Source organism: Miscanthus floridulus, chromosome 8, assembly GCF_019320115.1.
Source record: "Miscanthus floridulus cultivar M001 chromosome 8, ASM1932011v1, whole genome shotgun sequence".
NCBI lineage: Eukaryota > Viridiplantae > Streptophyta > Magnoliopsida > Poales > Poaceae > Miscanthus > Miscanthus floridulus.
The window spans coordinates 153398114-153407444 of NC_089587.1; positions in this window are offsets into that span (position 1 = coordinate 153398114).

The following is a 9331-nucleotide window of genomic DNA, read 5'->3' on the forward strand; positions in this document are numbered from 1 at the left end:
AGCTAAGCTATCTCCCATATATATATGTTGACTCTAGTTAATGTTGATCATATTTGTGTATAAAAACATATGCAGCAATCACTGGATATTGATGGTCATCGATATGGCCAATAGTCGGTTGAGCATCTTAGACTCGTTAAGAAAAGAGCAAACAGAGTACCAAGACATGATAGATATTATCCAAGGGTAATTTGGTCTCTTTAGCAACTATATATACCATGATCTCTTAACTACAACATTTATTAAAGGCCAAATTAATTTTTTATTTTATTAGGCGCAGTGTTTGAAAAAATTTCATTGAGGAACACCACATGAAACATTGCAAAGCGCCACTGAATGTAATAGCACACAAAGTAAGTAGAGATCTCAAGTAAGTACTATATATATATATATATATATATATATATATATATATATATATATATATATATATATATATAATTCAATTAACACCATGCATGCTTTCAATTCACCGAATCTTTTTTCTCGTAAAAGTGGGTTCTGAGGTAAGAACAGGGGACCAACTACTGCGGATACTATGTTTGCGAGTTCATCATATGGTGTACTCAAAAAGAACTCCTGAAGAGATCCTCAAAGTACGTTATATAAATATATTCATATATTCACAATTTCTTTTATTGCTCATATATATAAGTAATCACGTGACCAACATATATATATATATATATATATATATATATATATTAATACTTTTCCTTTAACTTTTATTGAAGACTCTATGGTTGAAGGAAAAAGTCATACGACGTAACCAACTGAAAGCAATTCAAGAGACCATAGCAGGATTTCTTAATGACCAGGTCTTAAACACCGCCAGCGAGTTCTACAATGACATGAACCAAACATGGAAGCAAAACCAGATGGAGTGAATTTGTTATCCCAATGATATGCAATGCAAGCTTTATTTGTAATATATATATATATATATATATATATATATATATATATATATATATATATATATATATATATATATATTATATGTACATAAAATAACATACAATATATGTATATACATGTAATATATATGTTAGTTTCATACTTTAGTTTGTACAAAATGTTCGAACATTATAAGCGTGTATAATACGTATATTATTAGCAGCGTAGAATGCGTATTCAAAAACCTATTCGAAAACCAAAACGAATCATCAATTGAAAATAGAAACAAAAAAAAAAGAAAAAAAAGAAAACTTTTAGTCCCGGTTGGTAATACCAATCGGGACTAAAGGGCCGACCCACGTGGCTAGGCCGGGAGACCTCTTTAGCCTCGGTTGGTATTACCAACCGGGACCAGTTACAGATTCGTGCTCCTGGCTAGAAAACTGAGACTGAAGGAGTTTTCTAACCAGGAGTACAACTTGTTTCTGTACTCGTTTATTAAGTAACGAAAGGGACGAGCAGCAGGTAACTGCTTTTCAACAAAAGGAACTAATCAAGAAGAGAATAATGAGAGAGACCGATCGATCCGCTAGTTCAACCTGAACATACCCTGGTGAAAGCTCAACCGTACCAACCAGCTGAGCGACGACTCCTCACAGCCCGGCCTATAACTCTTTTATATACACTGTACGTAATTCGTCACCCGGCACAAGGAATACTGCTTGTCCCCATCACCAGCATGCCCTACTATATATGTGCACCGTGCACAACACGGCGCCATCGTTGGTTTATATACGTACATGCAATTAATGCAACCTTACAAATCTCTGTGTGTGCCACTAACTGGAACTGGAAGCATTTAGTATATAAATCACGATCAGCATGAGCTGTTAGAGAACGGCGGCTAGCTAGCTGGCAGTGCAATACTTGAGCACAGACTTGCACTGTTTGTACTTCACTATTGGATGCACCTCTCATACGATGTACTCATATTTTTCGGCCAGGAGCCGCGAATGATTGGACACACAGGAGCACTGCTCGCCATCACTTCCACCTTGTTTTACTTGATAACGATAATTGTTGGGGCCGATACCCTACGGAGGATGGAGAGAATTCCTTCGCTGCCATTCAAACCTAGGACAATTTCTTGATCGCCATCTAAAATTATAGATTTCCCTCATTGTCATCAATTTAGAATTTTTGATCCTCTCATTGCCATTACCGTTTGTATGGACAAGCCTTTCTCCCTTGATTGCCATCCATATTCACGGCTAACTGACGACCTAACTATCCACGGCTCTCAAGATGTTGTTTCATGCAGAGAACATTAGATTGAGAGTGACGGCCCCCAATGAGGATGTCTTCGCAAGACTGTCAAAAAAAGATGTATTTGCAAGGGTTCTGAATTGAAAGGGCGAGCGCAGGAGCGTCACCAAGAAACCTAGCGAAGCCATTTGCAAAGTCTAGACAAAATACTTTTGGAAGGCTTGAAGGGAATGAAGGGCGAGGCCATGTTCAAGGAGCCAAATTAAGGGCCCAATAAAGACAATCTCGGGTAGTCCAAGGTCTTGGATTTTCGTGCTAGCAATGAGTGGCGCTCGAGGACTAAAGGCTTGCAGCGAAGGACCGCCAACCTAGAAACTCAAATTCAACTTGGGTTCATGTAAGACTTATTTTGGAAAGACCAAAATGCCCCTACATACCAGGAATATGCTTAGGACCTACCCCTAGAGTAGGGGCATTTTGGTCCACCGGTTGTAATCTAAGCCACCTTGCCCTGAGGATCAAATTATAAGAACTTGCGAACTGAGCCTCAGTTGGTTAGGCTCCTTGTGGTGGAACTTATCCATCTAGGTTTAAATCCTCGACTCGACACTAATGCTCATAGGTTCAAATCCTAGGATCAAATTTATCTAGGATTTAATGATACTATTCTTTCGGTGGTAGGTAACGTGTTCGTTGGTAGCGAGACACATACGATAACTTTGTCAATCTTGAGATTTGCCAGTCCAACTTAGTCTATAGGAGGTGCTCATAGGGATTGAGTGTGCGTGAATTCATAGGAGTGAGTATATGGCTGTATATATATGTGAGGGACTACGTTTAACAAAAAAAATGAACTTATGGTACTTCATTCTTTTCTTATGCAGATGTACAAATATTATTACAAGGAAGTACCAAGATTTACATGGTGCTTCTCGACAAGAAAACTTCTCTTATTTTTTTTAGAACGTGCGGTGCCGGGGGAGGGGGGTTGCACTTGCACCTAGCTAGTTTCTTGGTGCATGGCATAGGCCACGTGATACATATATGTTGAAATTTTAGTCATAATATAATCGGCACTGCTAGCGCCCTGGACGTGGGTTAGGATGCGAGGCTGTAGTCAGTTTCCCCTCCGTTTCGTGCGTCCACGCGTGGGCCTGCGTCGCCCGGACTTCGCTCGACCGCGCCTACGTCACTCGCGCCATGCGGGGGCCCACGCCGCTCGAACGTCGCCCACACGGGGACTGCTCGGGCCCCCTCCCGCTTTCCATGCGCATCCCATGTGCAACACCCGATCTACTTTTAAAATATACAGATGCAACACTTACAACATACAAAAAAAAGACAGATAAAACATTTGAAGCATGCGTACAAAACACTTGCAAAAACAATTAAAAACCATTGCAAACATACGTAAACATCCATATAAAATACTTGCAATATATGTGTGAAACATATACAACATCTAGATAAACACACATGCAACATACGTCTGAAAAAACAGATGAAACATTGGAGAATACGCTTGCAAGTATGTGTACAACCATTGCAACATCCTAATCTACTTTTGCAACATCCGTATGAAATAATTGAAACGTACCTCTAAACCATCTGAAACATTTCAAATGTGCATTTGCAACATGCATCATATCTTGGTGCGGCCTCCTCCACTGTACCGTCTGCATCAGGGCACCGCCACCGTAGCAGGAGGAGAGGCCGGAGGGCTTCTACGCCAAGGCTCATCGCTTATCCTTGCGCCGGCGGGGTTGTCGGGCGGGACGGGCAGTGGAGCAGGTGCAATGACACGAGCAGTAGGGCGGGCGTGCGGAGCAGCGGTAGGAGCAGTAGGGTGGGAATGTGGAGCATTGGCATGAACAGTGCAGGAGAAGTGGGGCAAGCACGCAGAGCATCGGCAGGAAATGCGGGGCAGGCACGCAGAGCATCAAGGGCAGGAAATGTGTCAGGAGGAGCGGAGTGGATGGACAGGTGATGATAAATTAACTAGATATTAATAAACAAATGTTGTGTCACATGACCCCCACACCCCGCGTCTATCCGGTACTTGAGTAAAGGTCCGACGCTCGTATCAATAATTATGGTAATATATCACAATTTCCACTTGTTGAACCTAAAAGGGAATATGTTGTAAGTCTCTTTTTCCTACCCATAAAAGAGATTGGTGGATGTAATTGGCCCCGTTCGCTTCGCTAAAAAAACAAGTCAAAACATTGTTCTAACTGATTTATTGTGAGAGAAAAACACTGTTCCGACTAAAAAAAGAAGCTGAAAAGTACGTATTATAAGAGAAGCGAATAGGGCCAATAGAGAATGTTATTTGCACATACAGCTATAGATATAGTGCCAGACAGTGACAAACAAAGTCACACAGAATTTTTCACCAGATAATATAAGCACCTAAATTCTTATTGGCTGGTAAAGTAACTAATAGAAAACATACACTACTACAGAATCGATTTTTAGTGGCGGCTCGTAATCATTTGTAGGGGCGGTTTGGTCAGTCGCCCCTACTGAACCGTCTCTACAAATCATGCATTTATAGGGACAGTTCCCAGGCCGCCCCTACAAATCGATTTTGTTGGGGCGTGCTCGTAATACCAGCCGTCCCCCTACAAATCCAATTTGTAGGGGCGGCTATTAACCCCAGCCGCCCCTACAAATAGATTTGTAGGGGCGGCTGTAGTACCAGCCACCCCTACAAACAGGTATTTGTAGGGGCGGTTTAATCTAGAACCGCCCCTATAGTTACATTTTTCCGCCAAAAAATTCAAATTTACAATTCAAAATCGCGTTGCCGAACGTCCCGCGACCAACGTTCCGAACCGCGTTCGCGTTGCCGACGCTCCGCGACCAACGTTCCGAACCGCGTTCGCGGTTGCCGAACGCCCTGTGACCAACATTCCGAACCGCGTTCGCATTGCCGAACGCCCCGCGACGGCGACTACAAGCACAAGAGTATTCTATAAACTACAATTACAAATCCAATTCATAAGAATATATACAACCCATCATTAAATATACAAATTCCATACACATTCTTATCAACGTCCTAGAGCTAGCCTTTCAGTCTCACGAAGGTGTTGGTACTGAGGATTTGTACCTAACTCAGACTCCCGGTCATGGTAGGCGCCTCTGACGTGTACAATCTGGTCCAATATGAAGTTGCAAAGGTCGCCGACGAGCTCTAAGAGTTGGTCATCCTTGTATGGGTCTCTTTTCATTCCTTTCTCTTCTCTCCACTACAAGAGAACAAGTTTCGGTTTAGTATTTGATACCATGTACGAAGTTTTTATACTACGGGTGATGAGGTTCAAACTTACCCTTAAGGGGTGTCTCCTGTAGGCACCGGTGTTACTCATCATAGAACATATATAGTATCCACAATGTACACTCCTAGGCCTCTGCTTGGGGCACTGTGTGTTTTGCATATGAAAATGTTAAGTAATGCTTTTGACAGCCATGTAACAGGAGTACTGAAGAAGTAAGTTACACTTACCGCACATAGTGTTTTTATAGCCAGTTTTTTCCTTCCTTGCTGGATCATGCCTTCCATGATGATTAGTGACATAGAACCTAAATACCCTAGTTCGAATTATTTTAGCAAATACAACTTGTTAGTATCCAAAAGTGAACTGTTACAAGTATGTATACAAACATATAAGCTAATGAGGATTGTCGATATAGTATACGTCTTGAGAATCAATATGAAGTCTTTGTATGTCACCGTGTCCCTATCTAATGAATCAAAGACCCATGCCATGCTCCTCCCGACATCGACGGCTATACAAATCCAGTGGTTGCTGCATGGATTTAATCATAGAACTAGATAAGCACTTTTGCATCGAATAAAATATATCGAACAAAGCTTTAAGTATAGAGTTGAACTTACTCGAAGTTGTATAGGTAGCCATATAGTAGAGTGTTGTTGGAGATTTTTGAAAGCCATGGCAATGTATGCCGCAACCTTAAGGGACTCTTCCCTTAGTTTCGCCATACGGATGCGCTCTTTCTCCCGAAGAGTCTTTGTAGCAGCTAGCTCTTTGGCATCCAGTGTCCACCAGTTTAGGGTAATTAAAATTTGTTTGGGCTATAGCTTGAGGGTCTACATACCCGGCTTTCACACTTGGCATTTGTTTGACAATGTGCACTTGCATTCTACAAATCACGACATGGGTTAGTTACAACAAAATTCAAAGATTACATTCATATCATATCGGGAGGACAAGGACTTATAGGCACCACGTGCGAATTAGATTCATCTCCATTTCTCCCAGGTGAAAGCATGTGTGCATGTCATTGAAGTCAAAGACAATTTTCCTGGCTGGGCTTCCAAATGTGCCGGTGGGGAAGCATGCTTGTATGATATCTATGCTCAGTTGGGAGAACACGCAAGTACCAATCATGGAACCTTCTCATTCCAAGTGGTAGGCGCTGGATGTCCCGGTTTGGTACGAAGGGCTTGCCTCTTTCATATGTTTTTGGGCAATCCTTTGACCATTCGATGGCATCAACATTTGGATACTGCTTTGCAATTTGGTGGAGTTTGCTAGTGACTGGCCTCCTCAGAACCCCTGATGGGACTTTTTTTAACTTGGTTCTCAGGCTTGAACTGGTCATTGGAATACCACTTGGACACCGACGAGACATCTTTGATCAAAACATAAACTGGCCTTATGTTGATTGGAATCTTCTTTCGAGTTCCCATTCAGGCACGTCCTCATCTTCTTATGCATCACCTTCTTCAGGAGGCACTCGTTGTTCATGTATCGGTTGTGCTTATTGAGAAGACTATGGCATCTCATCATGCACTTGCTCGGTATGAGCTAGAGAAGGTTGTGGCATCTCATTAGGCACATGCTCGCTAGGAGGTGGGGAAGAATGTGGCATCTTAGGAATGTGGGGGTCACGAGACGGTGAAAATATCTCCCCGACCTCAACAACTCGCTCCAAATTTGGGAGAGGGGGAGGCGGCGAAGAAGCAAGTCAATATAATATCCCGTTTGTGCCTAGAGGATGAACTGCCCCATAACTGTCTCCGAGTAACACCTAGCCCCTCAGGGAGTTGCATAGTCTATCCTCCACTGCATGAACTCGGGCTTCACTGTATGCACCTCGACCCTAGTGTAGTCCGGTGGTATCTTATTATTGTGGTGTAAGCCACTCGGGAGGATGTGCCACACCCTATTGCCACCTCCATCACAGTGTTCTGCCGGCCGCTGAGAAACACCAAGGTGCAACTAGTTGGTTCCCAGTATGCGATCGACTGGGGTTGTGGCTGTAGTGGAACCTTGGCTGCTAGGAACTTTCGGAGGGCTGCCAACTAATGCCAGTTCTCCCGAGCGGCGTCACTAATATCCGTGGCTCCAGTAGACAGTCCTTGCTCCTCTAGCGCCTTCGCAACTAGAGCCTTCACTTGGAGCTCAAGACTAGTCTCCCGGTCTCAGCCATGTTTCTTGTACATGTGCCTGTCCTCTTCGAATCCTTGCTTCCTAGGTCAGTCCTTTTCCCTAGCCCCCTGGTGCGGCCTAGTGTGCTCCTTGTTTCCCAAGCCAAGGCTAAGCTCGTCCCTCTCTCTAGGAAGGATTGAATGAGCCCTTCTCCTTGTCTTTCAGCATATTTCAGTATCCTTGATACCGCCTCTTGGGTCTCCGGCTTATCAAACTTAAGATTACTGCCGGATGATTCTGTACTCCTCGCATATATCCAGTTCCTTGAGCGTACCTTCAAATTCAGTCACATCGATATTCCCAGCAGCTGCGGCCTCTTCGTCCATCTTCCTAAACTACTCTTCCTTGGCATAGTAGCCACCAGGGCCTAGATGATGGTGGTGTTTGTTCCTCTTCGCCAGCTCGGTGTTACGGGCACTAAGCTCCAATGCCTCCAGTGAAGTCTTCTGAGCTACGAGCTCCTCCCATTGACTAGGAGTTATTTTGCCGAACTCAGTGAAGGGAGTTAACCCCTTTTGGATATACTTCGTGTTGAGCTCCGACCTCCAACGTCGGAATGACTCTCCCATCATCATGATAGCATTTTTTTACCAATTCGTGCTTACCCTCTAGAAATCTAAAATTGACCTTCAGCTGCCTATCCCATAGTGCATTCTTTGTGTTCTCTGGTACCTCTTTCTAGTTAGGGATTGCTGGGTTCAATTTATCTCTTACTAGGGCCCCGATCGCATTATGAATTTTCCTCTTAATTCCTTCGGCTCAAGGATCTCCCCTGCTGGCCCAACCTCCGTTATCACATAGCATGCCTTATCTAGATATAGATTTCCTTTTCTATCCCCTCGTTTCCTCTTAGGCTTGGTAGTCATGGTTGTGTCTTGAGTTTGTGGAGCAGAGGCATCGTGATCCGTCTCTATGGTTGTTGCCTCTGCTCTCCTTTCCTCTACTCCGTCTTGTCTAGTGAGATGTCATAGACGTCGACGTTGTCTTTTCTGAGTTTCAGGAGGGACCTGTATATACGATAGGTCAAAGTGTTAGCAGAGGTAACATAGCCAAAGCTTTAGCAAAATTTACAAGCTAAGGCTTTTTCCCTACCTCCTCGTTCAGGTCAAAATCCTTGTCCAAATCTTCCTCCGTTGGCCTCCTTCTAGCTTCACGTGGGAAAGGATCCTGAGGACTTTTATATCCCTCTTCTGAGTCATCATCATTATCATCCTCTTCTTCTTCGCCTTCAGCAGCCTCTCCTGCTCTTCCTTCTGCTTCCCCCTTCCTCCTTGTCACACTGCTCCTAAGTAAGCATCACTTCTAGATCCTTTTCTAACTCGTTATCGAACTGCTCCTAAGTTAGCTGGTCCTCTAGTTCTTGCTCCTCATTGGTTGGGTGCTCATCATGCTCGGGGCATTGGGTTGCACTGTCTGGTGTCCACGACATTATTTCACACTTTGTTTTAATAGATGCAAGAAAGTGTGCTTTAGGTACGCGAGAAGGTATAAGAAATCAAAAAGGGCTATAAACCAAAGTAGTCCTATAAAACAACAATATTTCAAAAAAAGAGTAGTAGCAGTGGTAGAGGTCTCAAAAACATGTCAATCATTATCTGATCTTGAACTTGGAGCATCAAGGCATCATAATAGAGAAGAGAGAAGGTAATGTAGGGACGGCTACTAATGATGACAAATTCCTCACAAGTTCTTGATCATCAGCTCAT